This window comes from Orbicella franksi, chromosome 1, assembly GCF_964199315.1.
Source record: "Orbicella franksi chromosome 1, jaOrbFran1.1, whole genome shotgun sequence".
Lineage (NCBI taxonomy): Eukaryota > Metazoa > Cnidaria > Anthozoa > Scleractinia > Merulinidae > Orbicella > Orbicella franksi.
This window is the reverse complement of record NC_138145.1, coordinates 1,706,528-1,732,944: the sequence shown is the minus strand read 5'-3', so window position 1 is coordinate 1,732,944 and position 26,417 is coordinate 1,706,528. Positions and strand designations below refer to the sequence as shown.

The following is a 26,417-nucleotide window of genomic DNA, read 5'->3' as shown; positions in this document are numbered from 1 at the left end:
ACTTTCGAGCTTCTGGGCCGAAATATAGCCCAAGTTCACTTTAAGAATGAAAGAATAGCCGAGACCGCCTTACACGCATCGTGATTTTGACCAACTTTGGCTCGATTTCCCAGGAAACGGGAATATTTTCCGGTACCGGGGACTCTAAAGTAACTCCTGATTGCCTTGGTTTGCATTGAAATGGAGAGAGCAAAGCTTTTTCAACGCTCCCCTTCGGGCTTCTGAGCCAAAATATAGCCCCACTTCAGTTTAAGACTGAAAGAGTAGCCGAGACCGTCTTACGCGCATCGTGATTTTGACCAACTTCGGCTCGATTTCCCGAGACTTCGGGGATATATTCGTGTTCCAAGGACTCTAAACTAACCCCTGATGGCCTTTGTCTGCAGTGAAATGGACACAGCAAATTTTTTTGAACGCTTACTTTCGAAATTCTGGGCCGAAATATAGCCCCACTTCACTTTAAGACTGAAATAGTAGCCGAGACCGCCTTAGACGCATCGTGATTTTGACCAACTTCGGCTTGAGTTGCCAGAAGTTAAGGGATATTTTTTAGTCCCGCGGACTCAAAACTAACTCATGATGGCCTTGGTTTTCAGTTAAGTTGAGAGAGCAAAACTTTTTGCACTTTCACATTCTAGCTTCTCGGCCGAAATATAGCCCCAGTTCACTTTAACAATCAAAGAGTAGCCGAGACCGCCTTACGCGCATCGTGATTTTGACAAAATTCGGCTCGATTTCCCCGAACTTGGGCGATATTTTCCAGTCCCGAGCAGTCTAAACTAACTCCTGATTGCCTTGGTTTGCAGTGAAATGAACAAGGTAACACTTTTTGAACGCTTATTTTCGAGCTTCTGGGATGAAACATAGCCCCACTTCACTTTAAGACTCAAAGAGTAGGCGAGACCGCCTTACGCGCATCGTGATTTTGAGCAACTTCCGCTCGATTTTGTAGAATTTTCGCGATATTTTCAAGTTCCGGGGACTCTAAACTAACTCCTGATGGCCTTGGTTTGATGTGAAATGGACGCAGGAAAACTTTTTGAACGCTCAGTTTCGAGCTTCTGGGCCGAAATACAACCGTACTTCACTTTAAGACTGAAATAGTAGCCTAAACCTCCTTACGAGCATCGTGATTTTGACCCAGTTCAGCTCGATTTCCCGGAACTTGGGGAATATTTTCCGGTCCAGGGGACTTTAAACTAACTCCTGATGGCCTTGGTTTGCAGTTAAATGCACAAAGCGTAACTTTTTAAAGGTTCACTTTCGAGCTTCTGGGCCGAAATATAGCCCCACTTTACTTTAAGAGTAAAAGAGTAGCCGAGACCGTCTTACGCGCATCGTGATTTTGAACAACTTCCGTTCGATTTCCCGGAACTTCGAGGATATATTCCAGTACCAGGGACTCTAAACTAACTGCTGATGGCCTTGGTTTGCAGTGAAATGAACACAGCACATTTTTTTGACCGCTCACTTTCGAGCTTCTCGGCCGAAATATAGCCCTACTTCACTTTAAGACTGAAAGAGTAGCCGAGACCGCCTTACGCGCATCGTAATTTTGACCAACTTCGGCTCGATTTCCCAGAAGTTGGCGAATATTTTCAATTCCCGGGGAAGCTAAACTAACTTCCGATGGCCTTAGTTTGCAGTTAAATGGACACGGCAAAACTTTTTGAACGCTCACTTTTGAGCTTATGGCTCGAAATATAGCCCCACTTAACTTGAAGACTGAAAGAGTAGCCGAGACCGCCCTACGCGCATCGTGATCTTGGGATACTTCGGCTCGATTTCCCGGAAATAGGGGGATATTTTCCAGTCCCGGGGACTCTAAACTAACTCCTGATGGCCTTGGTTTCCAGTGAAATGGACACAGGCACACTTTTTGAACGCGCACTTTCGAGCTTGCTGGCCGAAATATAGCCCTACTTCTTTTTAAGACTGAAAGAGTAGGCGGGAGCGCCTTACGCGCATTGTGATTTTGAGGATCTTCGGCTCGATCTGGCGAAACTTGGGAGATATTTTCCAGTCCCAAAGTCTCTAAACTCACTCCTGATTGTCTAAGATGTGAGTGAAATAGACACAAAAATTTTTGAAGCCTTACTTTCGAGCTTCTGGAGCTAAATCTAAGCCCACTTTACCTTAAGACTGAAAGAGTAGCCGAGACCCCCTTAAGCGCATGGTGATTTTGACTTACTTCAGGAGGATTTGCCGTAACTTGGGGGATATTTCCAGTTCCTTTGACGCTAAACTAAGTCGTGATGGCCTTGTTTTGCAGTGAAATGGACACGGCAAAACTCTCAGTTTCGAGCTTCTGGGCCGAAATATTGCCCCAATTCACTTTAAGACTGAAAGAGTAGCCGAGACCGCCGTACGCGCGTCGTGATTTTGACCAAGTTCGGTTAAATTTCCCGGAACTTGGGGGATATTTTCCAGTCCCAGGGACTCTAAACTGGCCCCCGACGTCCTTGGTCTGCAGTAAAATGGACACAGCAAAACTTTTTGAACGCTCACTTTTGAGCTTCTGGGCCGAAATATAGCTCCACTTCACTTTAAGAGTGAAAGAGTAGCCGAGACCGCCTTACGCCCATCGTAATTTTGACCAACTTCGGCTCGATTTCCCGGAACTTGGGGGATATTTTCCAGTGCCGCGGACTCTAAAGTAACTCCTAATGGCCTTGCTCTGGAGTGAAATGGACACAGCACAACTTTTTGAACGCTCACTTTCGAGCTTCTGGGGGGAAATATTGCCCCAGTTCACTTTAAGAATGAAAGAGTAACTGGGACCGCCTTACGCGCATCGTGATTTTGACCAACTTTGGCTCTATTTCCCGGGAAATGGGGGATATTTTCCGGTACCGGGGACTCTAAACTAACTCGTGATTTCCTCGGTTTGCAGTGAAATGGACACAGCACAACTTTTTGAACGCTCACTTTTGAGCTTCTGGGCCGAAATATAGCCCCACTTCACTTTAAGACTGAAAGAGTAGCCGGGACTGCCTTACGCGCATGCTAATTTTGTCGAACTTCGGCTTGATTTCCTGGGACTTGGGGGATATTTTCCAGTCCCGGAAGCTCTAAACTAACTCCTGAATGCCTTGGTTTTTAGTGAAATGGACACAGGTAAAAGGAGCGCACGCTCGGTTTCCAGGTTGTAGGCCGAAATATAGCCCCACTTTATTTTAAGACTAAAAGTGTACACGAAACCGCCTTAAGCGCATCGAAATTTTTAGCCACTATGGCTCGATATGCCAAAACTTGGGGGATATTTTCCACTCCCGGGGACTCTACCCTAACTCTTGATGGCCTTAGTTTTCAGTAAAATGGTCACAGGTAACAGGAGCGCACGCTCGGTGTCGAGCTTCTAGGCCGAAATGTAGCCCCAGTTCATTTTAAGACTGAAAGAGTAAACGAAAGTGCCGCACGCCTATCCTAATTTTAAGAAAGTATGGCTCAATTTGCCGCAACTTGGAGGATAGCTTCCAGTCTCGAGGATTCTAAACTATCTCCCGATGGACTTAGTTCTTAGTGAAATGGACACAGGTAAAAGGAGAGCACGCTCGGTGTCGAGCTTGTAGAACCGAAATATAGCCCCACTTCATTTTCGGAGTAAACGAGTAGCCGAGACCGCCTTACGCGCATCGTGATTTTGAGCATCTTTGGCTCGATTTGCCGGAATTCGGGCAATATTTTCCAGTCCCGAGGACTCTATGTTAACTCGTGATGAACTTAGTTTTCAGTGATATGTACACAGCCAAAAGGAGCGCACGCTCGGTGTTGAGCTTCTCGGCCGAAATATAGCCCCACTTCATTTTAAGACTCAAAGAGTACCCGAGACCGCCTTCCGCGCATCGTGATTTTGAGCAACTTTGCCTCGATCTGCCAGAATTTGGGAAATATTTTCCAGTGCCAAGGACTCTAAACTAACTCCTGATCGCCTAAGATGTCAGTGAAATGGACACAGGTAAAATTAGCGCACGCCCGGTCTCGAGCTTCTAGGTCGAAATATAGCCCCCCTTAATTTTAAGACTGAAAGAGTAGCCGAGACCGCCTTACGCGCATCGTGACTTTGAGCAACTTTGGCTCGATCTTCCAGAATTTGGGAAATATTTTCCAGTGCCAAGGACTCTAAACTAACTCCTGATGGCCTAAGATGTCAGTGAAATGGACACAGGTAAAATTAGCGCACGCCCGGTCTCGAGCTTCTAGGTCGAAATATAGCCCCCCTTAATTTTAAGACTGAAAGAGAAGCCGAGACCGCCTTACGCGCATCGTGATTGTGGGCCACTTTTGCTCGATTTCCCGAAAGTTGGCGAATAATTTAAAGTCCCGGGGACGCTAAACTAACTCCCGATGACCTTGCTTTGCAGTTTAATGAACACAGCAAAACATTCTGAACGCTCACCTTCGAGCTTCAGTGCCGCAATATAGCCCTACTTAAATTTAAGACTGAAAGAATAACCGAGAGCCCGTTACGCGCATCGTAATTTTCATCAACTTCGACGCCATTTCCTGGAACTTGGAGAATATTTTCCAGTTCCGGGTACTCTAAACTAACTCCTGATTGCCTTGGTTTGCAGTCAAATGGACACAGCAAAACTTTTTGAACGCTCACTTTCGAGCTTCTGGGCCTAAATATAGCCACACTTCACTTTAAGACTGAAACAGTAGCCGAGACCGCGTTACGCGCATCGTGAGTTTGAGCAACTTCTGCTCGCTTTCCTGGAACTTGGGGAATCTTTTCCAGTCCCGGGGACTCTAAACTAACTCCTGATGGCCATGGTTTGCAGTCAAATTCACACAGCACAAGTTTTTGAACGAACACTTTCGAGCTTGTAGGCCGAAATATAGTCCCACATCACTTACGACTTAAAGAGTAGCCGAGACCGGCGTGCGCGCATCGTGATTTTGACAAACTTCGGATGGATTTCCCGGAACTTGGGGGATATTTTCCAGTCCCTTGGACGCTAAACTAGGTGCCGATGGCCTTGTTTTGCAGTGAAATGGACACAGCAAAGCTTTTTGAAGGCTCACTTTCGAGCTTGTGGGCCGAAATATAGCCATACTTCACTTTAAGACTGAAACAGTAGCCGAGACCACGTTTCGCGCATCGTGATTTTGATCAACTTCGGCTCGATTTCCCGGAACTTGCGAAATATTTTGCAGTCCCGGGAACTCTAAACTAACTCGTGCTGGTCTTGGTTTGCAGTGAAACGGAAAGAGAAAAAGTTTTTGAACGCATACTTTCGAGCTTCTGGACCGAAATAAAACCCGACTTCACTTGAAGACTGAAAGAGTAGCCGAGACCGCCTTACGTGCATCGTGATTTTCAGCAACTTCGGCTCGATTTGCCGGAACTAAGGGGATATATTCCAGTTCTGAGGACTCTAACCTAATTCCTGATGACCTTGGTTTGCAGTGAAATGGACCCAGCAAAACTTTTTGAACGCTCAATTTCGATCTTCTGGGCCAAAATATAGCCCCCCATTACTTTAACACTGAAAGAGTAGCCGAGACCGCCTTACGTGCATGGTTATTTTGACAAACTTCGGGTTGATTTCCCGGAACTTGGGGGATATTTTCCAGTCCCGGGGACTCTCAAGTAACTCCTACTTGTCTTGGTTTGCAATGAAATGGACAGCGAAAGCTTTTGAACCCTCACTCTAGAGCTTCTGGGCCGAAATAGAGCCCCATTTTACTTTAAGACTGAAAGAGTAGGCGAGACCGTCTTGAGCGAATCGTGATTTTGACCAATTTCGCGTTTATTTCCCGAAACTTTGGGGATATATTCTAGTCAAAGGGACTCTACAGTAACTCCTGATGGCCTTGGTTTTCAGTGAAATAGACAGAGCACAACTTTGGAGCACTGGGCAGAAATATAGCCCCACTTTACTTTAAGACTGAAAGAGTAGATGAAACCGCCTTACGCGCATCGTAATTTTGACGAACTTCGAATGGATTTCCCGGAACTTGGGGGATATTTTGCAGTCCCTTGGTCGCTAAACTAAGTCCTGATGGCCTTGTTTTGAAGTAAAATGGACACAACAAAACTTTTTGAACGCTCACTTTCTAGCTTGTGGGCCGAAATATAGCCACACTTCACTTTAGGACTGACACAGTAGCCGAGACCACGTTACGCGCATCATGAATTTGATCAACTTCGGCTCAATTTCCCGGGACTTGAGGGATATTCTCCAGTCCCGGGGACTCTAAACTAACTTCTGATGGCCTTGGTTTGCACCGAAAGTGACAGAGCAAAACTTTTTAAACACTCACTTTCGAGCTTCTGGGCCGAAATGTAGCCCCACCTCACTTCAAGACTGAAAGAGTAGCCAAGACCACCTTACGCACATCGTGATTTTGACCAACTTCGGCTCGATTTAACGGAACTTGGGGGATATTTTCCAGTCCCGACGACTCTTAAGTAACCCCTGATGGCTTGGTTTGCATTGAAATGGATACAGCAAAATTTTTGAACGCTCACTTTTGAGCTTTTGGACCGAAATATAGCCCCACTTCACTTTAAGACTGAAAGAGTAGCGGAGACCGTCTTACGCGCATCGTGATTTTGACCAACGTCTTCTCGATTTTCCGGAACTTAGGAAATACATTCCACTCCCGGGGACTCTAAACTAACTACTGATACCCTTGGTTTGCAGTGAAATAGACACAGTAATTTTTTTTGAGCTTTGAGCTTGTGGGCCGAAATAGAGCCCCACTTCACTTTAGGACTGAAGGAGTAGCCGACACCGCCTTAAGCGCACCGTGATTTTGACCAACTTTGGCTCGATTTGTCGGAACTTGGGGGATATTTTCCAGTCCCGGGGACTCTAAACTAACTCCTGATTGTCTTGGTTTTCAGTGAAATGGACACAGCGAAACTTTTTGAACGCTCACTCTCGAGCTTCTGGACCGAAATATAGCCCCACTTTACTTTAAGACTGAAAGAGTAGCCGAGACCGTCTTGCGCAAATCGTGATTTTGACCAACTTCGGGTCGGTTTCCCGGAACTTGGGGGATATATTCCATTTCCGCGGGCTCTAAAATAACTCCTGATGGCCTTGGTTTTCAGTGAAATGGACAAAGGAAAGCTTTTTGAACACTCTCTTTGTAGCTTGTGGGCCGAAATAGAATCCCACTTCACTTTCAGACTGAAATAGTAGCCGACACCGCCTCACGCGCATCGTGAGTTAGACCAAGTTCAGCTCGATTTCACGCAACTTTTGGGATATTTTCCAGTCCGGGGGACTCTAAACTAACTCCGGATGGCCTTGGTTTGCACTGAAATGCGCACAGCATAAATTTTTGAACGCCCACTTTGGAGCTTCTGGGCCGAAATATAGCCCCACTTCACTTTAAGACTGAAAGAGTAGCCGAGATCGCCTCACGCGCATCGTGATTTTGACCATTTTCGGATCGATTTCTCGGAACTTGGGGGATATTTTCCAGTCTCGGGGACTCTAAACTAACTCCTGATCGCCTTGATTTGCATTGAAATGGACAGAGCAAAACTTTTTGAACGCTCACTTTCGAGCTTGTGGCCCGAAATATAGCCACACTTTACTTTAAGACTAAAACAGTAGAACAGACCGGAATTCGCGCATCGTGATTTTGATGAACTTCGGCTCGCTTTCCCGGAAGTTGGGGAATATTTTCCAGTCCCGGGGACCCTAAACTTAGTCCTGATGGCCTTGTTTTGAAGTGAAATTGATACAGCAAAACTTTTTGAACGCTCACTTTCTAGCTTGTGGGCCGAAATATAGGCACCCTTGAGTTTAAGACTGAAAAAGTAGCCGAGACCACGTTATGCGCATCATGAATTTGATCAATTTCGGCTCCAATTCCCGGGACTTGGGGGATATGTTCCAGTCCCGGGGATTCTAAACTAACTCCTGATGGGCTTGGTTTGCATTGAAATGGACACAGCACAATTTTTTAAACGCACACTTTCGAGCTTCTGGGCCGAAATATAGCCCCACTTCACGTAAGACTGAAAGAGTAGCCGAGACCGCCTTGCTCGCATCGTGAGTTTGACAAACTTCCAGTCGATATTCCGGAACTTGGGGGATATTTTCCAGTCCCAGTAGCTCTAAACTAACTCCTCATGGCCTTGGTTTGCAGTGAAATGGACAGAGCAAAAGTTTTTGAACGCTCACCTTCGAGCTTCCTCGCCGAAATAAAGCGCAATTTTACTTTAAGACTTAAGAGTAAATGTCAGTAAAAATCAAAGATTATCGAAAAAATCGCGGACACGGCCAAAAATCGATTTGGCTCATTTTTTGCCTGTAGGTAGCCTTATATAGTAAACAAACGGAAATGGGGTTAGATGTTTGAAATATGCACTTTAACGGGAATAAACCGTTAAAAACTTTCGGCGGGTCAATTGCTCAAATTTCACCAAGCGCGATCCTGAAATTATGCACTTTTCGGACAGTTGTCATACGAACAAAAATGTAACAGAAGGACTTTTCTAGCTTTAGAAATATAGAGTTGGACTTGCTTAATCAAGACAAAGTGATAGATTTTGTCTCGTGTTATTCCTGGAGGAGCTACGTCTCTGTTAAGAGACGACATCTTCGGCCTTTTGAAATTAAGGCAAAGGTGGCCTAGAATAGCTTGGCAAATAATACATGTGGTAGTGTCTCAAAGTTTACAATAACACTACCAAGAAGCCTTGAAAGATAGTTCTTTTCGATTTGGGTTTTATTTCTTTGGGACCTTTGACAATCAAAAGATGACCACCGGCCGTAATTCGGTTAAATACTATGACGCCATAATGAGATGCATAATAACAAAATTAAACGCGTTGTACACAAATAACTGTTTTGGTCAGTTATATCTTCACTGGCCGTTGAAATGACTAGAAACATATTAAAATGTCTATAACTACACTTAATTTTCATATACTGTGACAGGAGAAACAAATTTCGACTTTTCCTACCCTGTGAATCGCGCCATAATTCTGCATAATTCTGCACACAACAGGTTGAACATTTGAATTGCACACAACAGGTTAAATTTGCCACACAGCCGTTAGTTTACGTTTGCTTCGCATCCAGTGAACATGAATTCGAGCATTTACATCCCTTCTGCGCCTTCTGCACTCGCCAGTTTCGAATATACTGAAAATCGTCAACACAAATTGGAGGAGACGCCACCAGCAGCGGCGAGCTCGAGTGACTGAAATACGATATGTAGAACTCTGCTCACGGTCACGCAACGCCCTCTTAAAAATTATATACACACCGCGTTTCATAATCAGCGGATCAGTTATTCGTGAAACGTACAGGGCTCAGTTACTTGGAAGTGCAGGTACACTCCTGGACTAATTGTGTGAGTCGTGCGATGTATGGCTTTTTCCTCTTCTGAGGTGAAATGTCAGAAATATCCAGCCCAAGGTCGATGCACATGTCTCTCAGCCTATCCACTCTTAAAGTTGTGAGTGTACGTTTTTGTACAAGTTCGCAGATGTTAAGATCGAAAGATACAATCGGATGCTGAATAGCCACATCTCTCATCACATTCGCACACACAGCAGATAGATGACTCTCAGCTTCGGCGGAAATTTCGTCCTCGTCGGAACTCTCCATGGCCACTTCTGAGACGTCACTGGCTTTTGCTTCGTTACCGGCGGCTGTAACTTCTAATCGCTTCTTTGCTGAAAGACGGCTAAAGAAGCCACTAATCTGCTGCGACGTGAGGACTTCATCAGGTTGAAATCGGCGTTCCCCCGCTTGGTCTCTTGCTAAGCTCATTGCTTTCGAAACTTCCTGTGGATCGCTTTTCCGTCCACTTTGCTCCCCTTTTTGAAATTGGTCAGTTAAGAATTCGGTCTGTTTCTTTGTAAAACGCACTTTTTTCTTAATTGTCTTCAGGGCCCAACCCATTGGAAGAGGCAGCAAGGCGTCACTCTTTGCTTGGACAGTAACTTGAACGTTTGGAATTTGACTGCATCCCTCCGTCAGCTTGGAAGAATATTCTCTTTTAGCTCTATCGTAGAGAGTTTCCTGTTCGAGCATCATCGAGCATCGAGCATCGAGTATCTAGGTGTGTCTGGAGGTGTGCAAAGCGACTGTATGCTTTTACACATCCATCCTCTGGACACGGGAAAAGCATGTCGTCTGGCTTATTTTGACCAATACTGCTTCGATCTTGGTTTTCGTTTTCAGTTGACAAATCTGCTTTGACAGAGCTTTTCTTGATATGTCGGTGTCTCACAATCTTGAACGGCGGTGCGCCACTTACATTCTGCGATGGGGGTTCTAGGATTTCCAATTTTCCGGGCTGCTTCATGACTCCTTCGAACTTTGCCCATGGCACTACTTTACCGGAGCCCACATTGAATGCTCTCCACACTCGTACGCCAGTTTCATCGTACTCAAAATTGTTGAGTAAGCTTATGCCATCCCATTTGATATTAAAGGTGCTTGACGGCTTGGCAGCAACATAGCTTGTTTTCACTCCTGTGGTTCCTTGGCCAGATTCAATGGCTGTTTTGAGCTGTAAAGCGTTGATGACATCATTGCCTTCGTTTACGTACCTTCCAACGTCTCCTTTGATTGTTGCTGCTTTGCGATCACATACCCCCTTTCCACCTTGAGGGTCCGAGAAGTCGTTTCTTACAACAGCCACCCCTACGGCATCACCGGCCAGCTTAGCTGAGATGATTGAATTTCCGCTATGATAACAGCCAGCGTTATCTTGTTTGTAATAAGCCATTTCCAGGTCTGGAATTTCCTTTTTCAGGGTAGTGAGGCAGTCAAGCATTATCGAAGCCACAGTCACACTGTCTTGGGCGCAGCTTTGAAATACGTGAACAAGTGTTTGCGATTCAAAGTGCTCAGAACCCTCTGACCGTCTTATGGCAACGCTAATGTGCCATGGCAATCCTCGCTTCGCAAACCAGTCTGACTGTGCCTCTCGATATTTTCGGGGCATATATTTCATTGCCCAGTCCTGGACTAACAGCACCGATCGGCTGTCGAGTTTGGCTAAAACTGAATGCTTCGCCTCAGCTTGGTGGACTGAACGTAGCTGATGGGCTTTCCAGCTAATGATATCATCCCTTGCCTGTTTGATAGTATGCAGCATGTCAGCTTGATCTTCTGCTGACGAGAGCGCAATTGAACACTCATCTTCTATGGTACGCATGACTTCCTCTAACTCATAACACTGCACACATGACTCATTGTGGAGGTGGTCGCAGGAGCTCCGAAATTCTGCATTGCTTGGATCACTTAGCGCATAAATTCGACAATGATCGGGAACCTCTGAGGCCTCCACTGCATGTACCTAAAAAAAGAAGTAAAATGACAACCGCGTGATTCAGTGCATATTTGCAAAGCAACGCATGCGCATCGACATTTCAGAAAGATTACTTAACCGATTCTCAGCGTTGTATACATGTGTGTAAGCGTATTACAGTGAATTGCAACCTCTTGTTTCATGAATTAAGCATAAAAAAGACTTGGAGAGAAAGAAAAAGGTAGCCGTATATCATAGTAAGAAGTCTACTACATCACTTCCGCAAAGACAACGCATAATAATAAAATATGCATCCACCTTGTAGTCGCCCTTTAGGTACTGCTTCGACAAACGAAGTTGCTGCTTAATTTCCCTCGCCCATTGTTGAGTCTTGCCACAGTCAACAAGCTTGTCTACGAGTTTCTCTAAATGATCAAATGCTTCCGCTCCTTGTGCTGAAAAGTTATCAAGTCCTTGCAGAGACTTGCGAACAGATGAAGAACACACTGCCAAAACTCTCTGTAGGGTTCTCTTACTCATAGGCTCAAAGTTGGTTTCACAGCAGTATTGTTGATACTGCTGGACAATGCGCTCTGGTATCATTGTTCTGATCACATTGGGTGTTTTTATGATCTCACCAGTTGACAATTTCAGAAGTTTTTCCCCAAAAGGAACATCTTGAATTACGTGTGGACTCGTTATGAAAGAAACAAAATGTTCTAATTTTACAGGTTCAATTCTCATTCTCTTTTTCTCCTGGTTTGGAAGAGGAGCAGCTCTTCCATGTAACAGCCTGTGGCGTCGGGCAATGTTGTAGCGATAGCTAGTAACGGTTGGAATAAACTCTCTCATCTCCTTAAGGGATAACTTATCTGCCATCAAAGAGAGTATTTGTCGTCTGGTGCTCCAATGTTGCGCGTTCAAGTAGCTCTCAGCAAATGCACTAAGAAGCTCCGTCTCTTTTTCACCTCTACCTTCGACCACAACCTGACTCTCTCTGCTTACCGCATGACGATCACAAAGCTCCGTCCACAGTTCTTGCGAATTTTCAGGTGCCAGAACATCAAGCATTGCAGATATACATTGCTGAGCTTTCCGTAGGTATCTGCGTTTAGTACGCTCGTGCGCTGTATTCCACGGCACTGATAACATGTGACGTACTGGACTGACGTCTCGAAGCTGTAAGAAGCGATTAAGCTGCTCCTGGGACTCGTTGTCTAGACTGAAGCCTTCATCACTCTCTTCGGAATCTTCCTGCGGAAAAAAAGGCTCTGCCGTCTGGATGTGGAACCTTCTGGCAGAGATTCATCACCAACAGTTACAGGACAAGTAATGGCAGGAATATCAAAGTCACTCGCTTGTTCATCAACCTGACAAAAAAGTGAACACATTGCTTTGGATGGCTTCGAAATGAGATCAACCGTGTGCAAGCGCAGGGTGTCGTGTATAAAAGCGCAAGTCGCATGCGAGCTGGAAAGTAATAGTCGATAATTAATTTAATTGACTGGTAATCTATCCTGATATCTTCATCCAGTTACTACTCAGTATTGTTTTCCATTTGGAACATTTAGAAAAAAAGTTGAGAAGCCATATATTAATTTAAAGCCTTTATTATTTGGCTATATTTTGGGATGTGATTGGCTGTCCGGGCAGGACACGCTTTTCCAATTCTTGTGCCATGCATGTCTTGCCCACTGGTTGACGGGCGGCAATGGCGCCGTTTTGAGGATGCGCATGCAAGTTATCCTCGACACGCCCTTCTCCCGCGTGGGTTGAACCCCTGAAAAGGGCGGAGAAGGGAGAATTCAGAGAACGCGTTAAGGTTTTTCACTTTCATTAACTATATTGGATGGAAATTTTTCATAAACACTTTGAAGAAACTCACCAAGCTTAGACCACATAGACCTTCTATGATGTTTTCCACACCTCCTGTGGCACCAAGTCCTGCGATTCTAAATGATTTTTTGTTTTTGCCAGGGACTGTCGACATCGTACACAAATTCCTTTAATATTTGGAGAGAAAGGATTACTTTATTCTTTTCTACTTTACACATCCCCCTTGAACAAATAGCTCTGAATGTGGCAAAAGAACAAACCTAGCCCAGGGAAAAAGCCCCACAAACCTCAAATTGATTACGCAATCTGTATTTTACCTTGTCACAAGTCAGTCTTTTACGTTCCTTTCCTTTTTTCCGAGCATTGTTGGAAGGAATTCTAATATCTGTAAAATATTTCAATTCGAGTGTTCCCCTTTTGATTAAGTCTTGAAGAAGGTGAAAATGTTGAGTAAATGCCTGTGTTTGAACAAGGTTCCGACGTAAAAGTATTTGCAAAACTCCTGAAAACTCGTGAGACAAAAATAATTTTGCTGTTAAACTTGGCGTTACTTTACGCGGCAGTGAAGTGATTTGAATTAAGGATATGAAGTTTGCGATTCCCGCCAAGTACCCTGCGTGAAATGAGAAGCTATACGGATGTTTATCCTTGGATAAAGTGAGAATAAACATTGTAATCGCTTACCTGATCCGACGGGCACGAGGTTTTTCGTAAGCTCAAAAATTTGTATTGAGTGCTGCAAACTAATTTCCCTTTCTGCTGCGGGTACTTTTTCAGATTCCTTTTTGTGACCGGAGACATCCTGAGGCACAGAACATAATCTACTAGTTCTTCTCCATCCGATTCCAAGGCTTGATCGATGCAACGGGCAAACAGTCATTTCCGAAAAATTGACGGGGTTCACGAAAATCCCGCTTCTTGCTAAGAGAAGTTCTATCTCTGTCTCAACACCTGAGAACTGTAAAAAACGCTTGTGGCTTCTGATATCCTTGCTGCACGATGACAGCGATACTGTCTGAGTGGACGGATGCCTTGCGCGTTCCTCTGCACCACAAACGCCACCAACAATATCAAGGAAAGAACAAGACATTTTTTTCTGCTGGAGTTTAAGCAACCGTTATCTTTATTACTTTCACCGACGATTATTACGCTTTTGCTTTTTGTTTACTTTCGTTAACTGGTTACATTTGTTTCCCGTGGGAAAATTGAATCGTTATTTTCGTTCCATAAAGTTTTCACTGTACGTTTTAAATTTGTGACATTTTGTAAAGTCTGTTTCTTTGCTGTATCTTTTTTGTTTATGACGGCAATATATTTGTTTGGATTTTATTCGTGAGGCAGAATGTACTGTTAGTTGATCTCGTTACGTGACAGATTATCACATGTCACGCAGTCGACACGCAGACAGGAACGTGTGCAAATCGCTAGCGGTGCCTGCCATGTTGTACAGGATCTTTCGTGTGTGGGACGTCAAAAAAGCCGAAATTAGGATCAAAGTAGACTAAACGAAACTGGCTGGCGACACGCTATAGAAAATGACAACAACAAGTAACTTTTAAAGTTTATCCATCACCGGCTCAGTGGCTTCAGTGAGTGCGCCGGTCGGCCCCCTTTACACCAACTTGCAGAGGACAGTATTTCGAAAGTATCTTCCAAGCAGCATAATAAGGGCCTATAAAAGATTTCTAAGGTAAGGAACTATTGATGTCAAAGCAAACATAACAAGCTAAGTGCGGCTGCGACTCAAACAATGCTTTGCTTATGTCACTGCAATGTTGATGTTGTTCATTTCAATATGGCGCCATTTGCAATTTTACCGAAGTTTGGTTGGTTGGTATATTGAAACAGTAGAAGATACCAGAAAAATGAAACGATAAATTTGAAGACCTACCTCAGAAGCCCTCGTGATAGTATTGCTGGACATTTTGAGACGCTACCACATGCATTTTTGCCACAATATATTAGGCCGGGTTTGACGTGAACTAAAAATGGCGAAGACGTCCTCTGGTAATTAACCCGTGGTTTCATCAGGAAGGACACGATACAAAAAATATCAGTATATCTTGGTAGAGGAAGGCCAACTGTATATATTTATAACTTGAGAATTCCTGCTGTCGCATTTTAGTTCATCTAAGGACGGCCTGAAAACTACATAATTTCGAGCTCGCACGCACTCATTTTCGATCATGCAATTCATTACGGTTTATTCCCGTCAAAATGAATATTTACACAAACTAACCTCATTTCACTTTAGCTAGTACCTATAGCTACCTGTAGACAAAAAATGGGACGAAACGAATTTTTGACCATGTCCGCGATTTTTTTATTTTTCTTTGATTTTTAGAGACATCCACTCTTAAAGAGTAACCAAGACCACCTTACGCGCATTGTGATTTTGACAAACTTCGGGTGAATCTCCCGGAACTTGGGGAACATTTTCCAGTCCCTTGGACGCTAAACTAAGTCCTGATGGCCTTGTTTTGCAGTGAAATGGACACAGCAAAACTTTTTGAACGTTCACTTTCGAGCTTGTGGGCCGAAATATAGCCACACTTTACTTTAAGACTGAAACGGTAGCCGAGACCGCATTTCGCGCATCGTGATTTTGATCAACTTCGGCTCGCTTTCCCGGAACTTGGGGAATATTTTCCAGTCCCGGGGACCCTAAACTAACTTTTGATAGCTTTGGTTTGCAGTGAGATGCACACAGCAAAACTTTTTGAACGCTCACTTTCGAGCTTCTGGACAGAAATATAGCCCCACTTCACTTTAAGACTGAAAGGGTAGCCGAGACCGCTTTGGGAGCATCGTGATTTTGACCAACTTCAGCTCGATTTACCGGAACCTGGGGAATATTTTCCAGTGCCAGGGACGGTAAACTAACTCGTGATGGCCTTGTTTTTCAGTCAAACAACACAGCAAAACTTTTTGAAGGCTCACTTTCGGGCTTCTGGGCCGAAATATAGCCCAACTTCACTTTAAGACTGAAACAGTAGCCGATACCGCATTTCGTGCATCGTGATTTTACTCAACTTCGGTTCGATTCCCCGGAACTTGGGCAATATTTTTCAGTCCCGGGGACTGTAAACTAACCCCTGATGGCATTGGTTTGCAGTGAAATGGACAAAGCAAAACTTTTTGAACGCTTACGTTCGGGCTTCCGGCCCGAAATATAGCCCCACTTCACTTTTAAGACAGAAAGAGTAGCCGAGACCACTTTAGGGGCATCGTGATTTTGACCAACCTCGGCTCAATTTCCCGGACCTTGGGGCATATTTTCTTGTCCCGGGGACGCTAAACTAACTGTTGATGGCCTTGGTTTGCAGTAAAATGAACACAGCAAAACTTTTTGAACGCTCACTTTCGGGCTTCTCGCTCGAAATATAGCCCCACTTCACTCTAAAACTGAAAGAGTAGCCGACACTACCTTACCCAAATCGTGATTTTGACCAACTTCGGCTCGATTTCCCGGAAGTTGGGGGATATTTTCCAGTCCCGGGGACTCTAAACTAGCTCCTGATGGCTTAGGTTTGCAGTCAAATAAACACAGGGAAACTTTTTGAACGCTCACTTTCAAGCTCCTGGGCAGGAATAAAGCCTCACTTCACTTTAAGACTGAAACAGTAAGCGAGACCTCCTAACGCGCACCGTGATTTTGACCAACTTCGGCTAAATTTCCCTGAACTTGGGGGGATATTTTCCAGTCCCGAAGACTCTTAACTAACCCCTGATGCCCTTCGTTTCAATTGGAATTGATACAGGAAAACTTTTTGAAGCTCACTTTTGAGCTTCTGGGCCGAAATATAGCCCCACTTCACTTTAAGACTGAAAGACTAGCCAAGATCGTCTTGCACGCATCGTGATTTTGACCAACGTCTTCTCGATTTTCCGGAACTTGGGAAATATATTGCAGTCCCGGGCACTCTAAACTAACTGCTTATGGCCTTGGTTTGCAGTGAAATGGACACAGCAAATTTTTTGCAGCGCTCATTTTGGAGCTTCTGGGCCGAAATAGAGCCCCACTTCACTTTAAGACTGAAAGAGTAGCCGAGGCCGCCTTAGGCGCATCGTGATTTTGACCAACTTCGGCTTGAGTTGCCAGAACTTAAAAGATATTTTCCACTCCCGGGGACTCTGAACTAACTCATGATGGCCTTGGTTTTCAGTGAAATTGAGAGAGAAAAACGTTTTGAACGCTCACTTTCGAGCTTCTGGACCGAAATATAGCCCTACTTCACTTTCAGACTCAAAGAGTAGCCGAGACCGCCTTACGCGAATCGTTATTTTGACCAACTTCGTCTCGATTTGGCGGAACTTGGAGGATATTTTCCAGTTCCGGGGTCTGTAAACTACTTCCTGAGAGCCTTGCTTTGCAGTGAAATGGGCACAGCATAACTTTTTGAACGCTCACTTTCGAGCTTCTGGGCCAAAATATACAGCCACGTTACTTTAAGACTAAAAGAGTAGCCGAGACTACTTTTCGCGCATCGTGATTTTGACAAACTTCGGCTCGATTTCCCGGAACTTGGGGGATATTTTGATGTCCCGGAGACTGTAAACTATCTCCTGATGTGGCTTGGTTCGCGGTGAAATGGACACAGCAAAACTTTTTGAACTTTAACTTTCGAGCTTCTGGGCCGAAATATAGCCCGAGTTCACTTTAAGAATGAAAGAATAGCCGAGACCGCCTTACACGCATCGTGATTTTGACCAACTTTGGCTCGATTTCCCAGGAAATGGGGAATATTTTCCGGTACCGGGGACTCTAAAGTAACTCCTGACTGCCTTGGTTTGCATTGAAATGGAGAGAGCAAAACTTTTTCAACGCTCCCCTTCGGGCTTCTGAGCCGAAATATAGCCCCACTTCAGTTTAAGACTGAAAGAGTAGCCGAGAACGTCTTACGCCCATCGTAATTTTGACCAACTTCGGCTAGATTTCCCGAAACTTCGGGGATATATTCAAGTTCCAAGGACTCTAAACTAACCCCTGATGGCCTTGGTCTGCAGTGAAATGGACACAGCAAATTTTTTTGAACGCTTACTTTCGAAATTCTGGGCCGAAATATAGCCCCACTTCACTTTAAGACTGAAATAGTAGCCGAGACCGCCTTAGACGCATCGTGATTTTGACCAACTTCGGCTTGAGTTGCCAGAAGTTAAGGGATATTTTTTAGTCCCGCGGACTCAAAACTAACTCATGATGGCCTTGGTTTTCAGTTAAGTTGAGAGAGCAAAACTTTTTGCACTTTCACTTTCTAGCTTCTCGGCCGAAATATAGCCCCAGTTCACTTTAACAATCAAAGAGTAGCCGAGACCGCCTTACGCGCATCGTGATTTTGACAAAATTCGGCTCGATTTCCCCGAACTTGGGCGATATTTTCCAGTCCCGAGCAGTCTAAACTAACTCCTGATGGCCTTGGTTTGCAGTGAAATGAACAAGGTAACACTTTTTGAACGCTTATTTTCGAGCTTCTGGGATGAAACATAGCCCCACTTCACTTTAAGACTCAAAGAGTAGGCGAGACCGCCTTACGCGCATCGTGATTTTGAGCAACTTCCGCTCGATTTTGTAGAATTTTCGCGATATTTTCAAGTTCCGGGGACTCTAAACTAACTCCTGATGGCCTTGGTTTGATGTGAAATGGACGCAGGAAAACTTTTTGAACGCTCAGTTTCGAGCTTCTGGGCCGAAATACAACCGTACTTCACTTTAAGACTGAAATAGTAGCCTAAACCTCCTTACGAGCATCGTGATTTTGACCCAGTTCAGCTCGATTTCCCGGAACTTGGGGAATATTTTCCGGTCCAGGGGACTTTAAACTAACTCCTGATAGCCTTGGTTTTAAGTTAAATGGACAAAGCGTAACTTTTTAAAGGTTCACTTTCGAGCTTCTGGGCCGAAATATAGCCCCACTTTACTTTAAGAGTAAAAGAGTAGCCGAGACCGTCTTACGCGCATCGTGATTTTGAACAACTTCCGTTCGATTTCCCGGAACTTCGAGGATATATTCCAGTACCAGGGACTCTAAACTAACTGCTGATGGCCTTGGTTTGCAGTGAAATGAACACAGCACATTTTTTTGACCGCTCACTTTCGAGCTTCTCGGCCGAAATATAGCCCTACTTCACTTTAAGACTGAAAGAGTAGCCGAGACCGCCTTACGCGCATCGTAATTTTGACCAACTTCGGCTCGATTTCCCAGAAGTTGGCGAATATTTTCAATTCCAGGGGCAGCTAAACTTACTTCCGATGGCCTTAGTTTGCAGGTAAATGGACACGGCAAAACTTTTTGAACGCTCACTTTTGAGCTTATGGCTCGAAATATAGCCCCACTTAACTTGAAGACTGAAAGAGTCGCCGAGACCGCCCTACGCGCATCGTGATTTTGGGATACTTCGGCTCGATTTCCCGGAAATAGGGGGATATTTTCCAGGCCCGGGGACTCTAAACTAACTCCTGATGGCCTTGGTTTCCAGTGAAATGGACACAGGCACACTTTTTGAACGCGCACTTTCGAGCTTGCTGGCCGAAATATAGCCCTACTTCTTTTTAAGACTGAAAGAGTAGGCGGGAGTGCCTTACGCGCATTGTGATTTTGAGGATCTTCGGCTCGATCTGGCGAAACTTGGGAGATATTTTCCAGTCCCAAAGTCTCTAAACTCACTCCTGATTGTCTAAGATGTGAGTGAAATAGACACAAAAATTTTTGAACCGTTACTTTCGAGCTTCTGGAGTTAAATCTAAGCCCACTTTACCTTAAGACTGAAAGAGTAGCCGAGACCCCCTTAAGCGCATGGTGATTTTGACTTACTTCAGGAGGATTTGCCGTAACTTGGGGGATATTTCCAGTTCCTTTGACGCTAAACTAAGTCGTGATGGCCTTGTTTTGCAGTGAAATGGACACGGCAAAACTCTCAGTTTCGAGCTTCTGGGCCGAAAAATTGCCCCAATTCACTTTAAGACTGAAAGAGTAGCCGAGACCGCCGTACGCGCATAGTGATTTTGACCAACTTCGGTTAAATTTCCCGGAACTTGGGGGATATTTTCCAGTCCCAGGGACTCTAAACTGGCCCCCGACGTCCTTGGTCTGCAGTAAAATGGACACAGCAAAACTTTTTGAACGCTCACTTTTGAGCTTCTGGGCCGAAATATAGCTCCACTTCACTTTAAGAGTGAAAGAGTAGCCGAGACCGCCTTACGCCCATCGTAGTTTTGACCAACTTCGGCTCGATTTCCCGGAACTTGGGGGATATTTTCCAGTGCCGCGGACTCTAAAGTAACTCCTGATGGCCTTGCTCGGGAGTGAAATGGACACAGCACAACTTTTTGAACGCTCACTTTCGAGCTTCTGGGGGGAAATATTGCCCCAGTTCACTTTAAGAATGAAAGAGTAACCGGGACCGCCTTACGCGCATCGTGATTTTGACCAACTTTGGCTCTATTTCCCGGGAAATGGGGGATATTTTCCGGTACCGGGGACTCTAAACTAACTCCTGATTTCCTCGGTTTGCAGTGAAATGGACACAGCACAACTTTTTGAACGCTCACTTTTGAGCTTCTGGGCCGAAGCATAGCCCTACTTCACTTTAAGACTGAAAGACTAGCCGAAACCGCCTTAGCCGCATCGTGATTTTGGGCTACTTCGGCTCGATTTCCCGGAACTTGGGAGATAATTCCCAGTCCCGGGCACTCTAAACTAATTCCTGATGGCCTTGGTTTTCAGTGAAATGGACACAGCCAAACTTTTCGAACGTTCACTTTCGAGCTTCTGGGCCGAAATATAGCCCCACTTCACTTTAAGACTGAAAGAGTAGCCGGGACCATGTTACGCGCATGCTTATTTTGTCGAACTTCGGCTTGATTTCCTGGGACTTGGGGGATATTTTCCAGTCCCGGAAGCCCTAAACTAACTCCTGAATGCCTTGGGTTTTAGTGAAATGGACACAGGTAAAAGGAGCGCACGCTCGGTTTCCAGGTTGTAGGCCGAAATATAGCCCCACGTTATTTTAAGACTGAAAGTGTACACGAAACCGCCTTAAGCGCATCGAAATTTTTAGCCACTATGGCTCGATATGCCAAAACTTGGGGGATATTTTCAGGTGGCGGGGACTCTACCCTAACTCTTGATGGCCTTAGTTTTCAGTAAAATGGTCACAGGTAACAGGAGTGCACGCTCGGTGTCGAGCTTCTAGGCCGAAATGTAGCCCCAGTTCATTTTAAGACTGAAAGAGTAAACGAAACTGCCGCACGCCTATCCTAATTTTAAGAAAGTATGGCTCAATTTGCCGCAACTTGGAGGACAGCTTCCAGTCTCGAGGATTCTAAACTATCTCCCGATGGACTTAGTTCTTAGTGAAATGGACACAGGTAAAAGGAGAGCACGCTCGGTGTCGAGCTTGTAGAACCGAAATATAGCCCCACTTCATTTTCGGAGTAAACGAGTAGCCGAGACCGCCTTACGCGCATCGTGATTTTGAGCATCTTTGGCTCGATTTGCCGGAATTCGGGCAATATTTTCCAGTCCCGAGGACTCTATGTTAACTCGCGATGAACTTAGTTTTCAGTGATATGTACACAGGCAAAAGGAGCGCACGCTCGGTGTTGAGCTTCTCGGCCGAAATATAGCCCCACTTCATTTTAAGACTCAAAGAGTACCCGAGACCGCCTTACGCCCATCGTGATTTTCAGCATCTTTGGCTCGATTTGCCGGAATTCGGGCAATACTTTCCAGTCCCGAGGACTCTATGTTAACTCGTGATGAACTTAGTTTTCAGTGATATGTACACAGGCAAAAGGAGCGCACGCTCGGTGTTGAGCTTCTCGGCCGAAATATAGCCCCACTTCATTTTAAGACTCAAAGAGTACCCGAGACCGCCTTACGCGCATCGTGATTTTGAGCAACTTTGGCTCGATCTGTCAGAATTTGGGAAATATTTTCCAGTGCCAAGGACTCTAAACTAACTCCTGATGGCCTAAGATGTCAGTGAAATGGACACAGGTAAAATTAGCGCACGCCCGGTCCCGAGCTTCTAGGTCGAAGTATAGCCCCCCTTAATTTTAAGACTGAAAGAGTAGCCGAGACCGCCTTACGCGCATCGTGATTGTGGGCCACTTTTGCTCGATTTCCCGCAAGTTGGCGAATAATTTAAAGTCCCGGGGACGCTAAACTAACTCCCGATGACCTTGCTTTGCAGTTTAATGAACACAGCAAAACATTCTGAACGCTCACCTTCGAGCTTCAGTGCCGCAATATAGCCCTACTTAAATTTAAGACTGAAAGAATAACCGAGAGCCCGTTACGCGCATCGTAATTTTCATCAACTTCGGCGCCATTTCCTGGAACTTGGAGAATATTTTCCAGTTCCGGGGACTCTAAACTAACTCCTGATTGCCTTGGTTTGCAGTCAAATGGACACAGCAAAACTTTTTGAACGCTCACTTTCGAGCTTCTGAGCCTAAATATAGCCACACTTCACTTTAAGACTGAAACAGTAGCCGAGACCGCGTTCCGCGCATCGTGATTTTGAGCAACTTCTGCTCGCTTTCCTGGAACTTGGGGAATCTTTTCCAGTCCCGGGGACTCTAAACTAACTCCTGATGGCCATGGTTTGCAGTGAAATTCACACAGCACAAGTTTTTGAGCGAACACTTTTGAGCTTTTAGGCCGAAATATAGTCCCACATCACTTACGACTTAAAGAGTAGCCGAGACCGGCGTGCGCGCATCGTGATTTTGACCAACTTCGGGTCGATCTTCCGGAACTTGGGGGATATTTTCCAGTCCCAGCGACTCTAAATTAACTCTTGATGGCCTTAGTTTGCAGTGAAATGGAGACAGCAAAACTTTTTAAACGCTCACCTTCAAGCTTCTGGGCCGAAATATAGCCCACTTTACTTTAATACTGAAAAAGTAGCCGAGACCGCCTTACGCGCATCGTGATTTTGACAAACTTCGGATGGATTTCCCGGAACTTGGGGGATATTTTCCAGTCCCTTGGACGCTAAACTAGGTGCCGATGGCCTTGTTTTGCAGTGAAATGGACACAGCAAAGCTTTTTGAAGGCTCACTTTCGAGCTTGTGGGCCGAAATATAGCCATACTTCACTTTAAGACTGAAACAGTAGCCGAGACCACGTTTCGCGCATCGTGATTTTGATCAACTTCGGCTCGATTTCCCGGAACTTGCGAAATATTTTGCAGTCCCGGGGACTCTAAACTAACTCGTGGTGGTCTTGGTTTCCAGTGAAACGGAAACAGAAAAAGTTTTTGAACGCATACTTTCGAGCTTCTGGACCGAAATAAAACCCCACTTCACTTGAAGACTGAAAGAGTAGCCGAGACCGCCTTACGTGCATCGTGATTTTCAGCAACTTCGGCTCGATTTGCCGGAACTAAGGGGATATATTCCAGTTCTGAGGACTCTAACCTAATTCCTGATGGCCTTGGTTTGCAGTAAAATGGACCCAGCAAAACTTTTTGAACGCTCAATTTCGAGCTTCTGGGCCAAAATATAGCCCCCCATTACTTTAACACTGAAAGAGTAGCCGAGACCGCCTTACGTGCATGGTGATTTTGACAAACTTCGGGTTGATTTCCCGGAACTTGGGGGATATTTTCCAGTCCCGGGGACTCTCAAGTAACTCCTACTTGTCTTGGTTTGCAGTGAAATGGACAGCGAAAGCTTTTGAACCCTCACTCTAGAGCTTCTGGGCCGAAATAGAGCCCCATTTTACTTTAAGACTCAAAGAGTAGGCGAGACCGTCTTGAGCGAATCGTGATTTTGACCAGTTTTGCCTTTATTTCCCGAAACTTGGGGGATATATTCTAGTCAAAGGGACTCTACAGTAACTCCTGATGGCCTTGGTTTTCAGTGAAATAGACAGAGCACAACTTTGGAGCACTGGGCAGAAATATAGCCCCACTTTACTTTAAGACTGAAAGAGTAGATGAAACCGCCTTACGCGCATCGTAATTTTGACGAACTTCGAATGGATTTCCCGGAACTTGGGGGATATTTTGCAGTCCCTTGGACGCTAAACTAAGTCCTGATGGCCTTGTTTTGAAGTAAAATGGACACAACAAAACTTTTTGAACGCTCACTTTCTAGCTTGTGGGCCGAAATATAGCCACACTTCACTTTAGGACTGACACAGTAGCCGAGACCACGTTACGCGCATCATGAATTTGATCAACTTCGGTTCAATTTCGCGGGACTTGAGGGATATTCTCCAGTCCCGGGGACTCTAAACTAACTTCTAATGGCCTTGGTTTGCACTGAAAGTGACAGAGCAAAACGTTTTAAACACTCACTTTCGAGCTTCTGGGCCGAAATATAGCCCCACCTCACTTTAAGACTGAAAGAGTAGCCAAGACCACCTTACGCACATCGTGATTTTGACCAACTTCGGCTCGATTTAACGGAACTTGGGGGATATTTTCCAGTCCCGAGGACTCTTAAGTAACCCCTGATGGCCTTGGTTTGCATTGAAATGGATACAGCAAAAATTTTGAACGCTCACTTTTGAGCTTTTGGACCGAAATATAGCCCCACTTCACTTTAAGACTGAAAGAGTAGCGGAGACCGTCTTAAGCGCATCGTGATTTTGACCAACGTCTTCTCGATTTTCCGGAACTTAGGAAATACATTCCACTCCCGGGGACTCTAAACTAACTACTGATACCCTTGGTTTGCAGTGAAATAGACACAGTAATTTTTTTTGAGCTTTGAGCTTGTGGGCCGAAATAGAGCCCCACTTCACTTTAGGACTGAAGGAGTAGCCGACACCGCCTTAAGCGCACCGTGATTTTGACCAACTTCGGCTCGATTTGCCGGAACTTGGGGGATATTTTCCAGTCCCGGGGACTCTAAACTAACTCTTGATTGTCTTGGTTTTCAGTGAAATGGACACAGCGAAACTTTTTGAACTCTCACTCTCGAGCTTCTGGACCGAAATATAGCCCCACTTTACTTTAAGACTGAAAGAGTAGCCGAGACCGTCTTGCGCAAATCGTGATTTTGACCAACTTCGGGTCGGTTTCCCGGAACTTGGGGGATATATTCCATTTCCGCGGGCTCTAAACTAACTCCTGGTGGCCTTGGTTTTCAGTGAAATGGACAAAGGAAAGCTTTTTGAACACTCTCTTTGTAGCTTCTGGGCCGAAATAAAATCCCACTTCACTTTCAGACTGAAATAGTAGCCGACACCGCCTCACGCGCATCGTGAGTTAGACCAAGTTCAGCTCGATTTCACGCAACTTTTGGGATATTTTCCAGTCCGGGGGACTCTAAACTAACTCCGGATGGCCTTGGTTTGCACTGAAATGCGCACAGCATAAATTTTTGAACGCCCACTTTGGAGCTTCTGGGCCGAAATATAGCCCCACTTCACTTTAAGACTGAAAGAGTAGCCGAGATCGCCTCACGCGCATCGTGATTTTGACCATTTTCGGATCGATTTCTCGGAACTTGGGGGATATTTTCCAGTCCCGGGGATTCTAAACTAACTCCTGATCGCCTTGCTTTCATTGAAATGGACAGAGCAAAACTTTTTGAACGCTCGCTTTCGAGCTTGTGGCCCGAAATATAGCCACACTTTACTTTAAGACTAAAACAGTAGAACAGACCGCAATTCGCGCATCGTGATTTTGATGAACTTCGGCTTGCTTTCCCGGAAGTTGGGGAATATTTTCCAGTCCCGGGGACCCTAAACTTAGTCCTGATGGCCTTGTTTTGAAGTGAAATTGACACAGCAAAACTTTTTGAACGCTCACTTTCTAGCTTGTGGGGCGAAATATAGCCACACTTTACTTTAAGACTGAAGCGGTAGCCGAGACCGCATTTCGCGCATCGTGATTTTGATCAACTTCGGCTCGCTTTCCCGGAACTTGGGGAATATTTTCCAGTCCCAGGGACCCTAAACTTAGTCCTGATGGCCTTGTTTTGAAGTGAAATTGACACAGCAAAACTTTTTGAACGCTCACTTTCGAGCTTGTGGGCCGAAATATAGCCACACTTTACTTTAAGACTGAAACAGTAGCCGATACCGGATTTCGTGCATCGTGATTTTGCTCAACTTCGGTTCGATTCCCCGGAACTTGGGCAATATTTTTCAGTCCCGGGGACTCTAAACTAACCCCTGATGGCATTGGTTTGCAGTGAAATGGACACAGCAAAACTTTTTGAACGCTCACTTTCTAGCTTGTGGGCCGAAATATAGCCACACTTTAGTTTAAGACTGAAACAGTAGCCGATACCGCATTTCGTGCATCGTCATTTTGCTCAACTTCGGTTCGATTCCCCGGAACTTGGGCAATATTTTTCAGTCCCGGGGACTCTAAACTAA

The 26,417-nt window shown here is 45.1% G+C and overlaps 1 pseudogene across 1 annotated transcript; it reads right to left on the bottom strand.

Annotated features, from left to right (window-relative positions):
• Nucleotides 1-8,903: 8,903 nt before the first annotated feature.
• Nucleotides 8,904-13,587, bottom strand: LOC145484885 (uncharacterized; annotated as a pseudogene). Its single transcript, XR_014049090.1, has 2 exons — nt 11,557-13,587; nt 8,904-11,286 (listed from the first exon to the last, which is right to left on the bottom strand). The product of XR_014049090.1 is annotated as an uncharacterized LOC145484885 (transcript).
• Nucleotides 13,588-26,417: the final 12,830 nt, after the last annotated feature.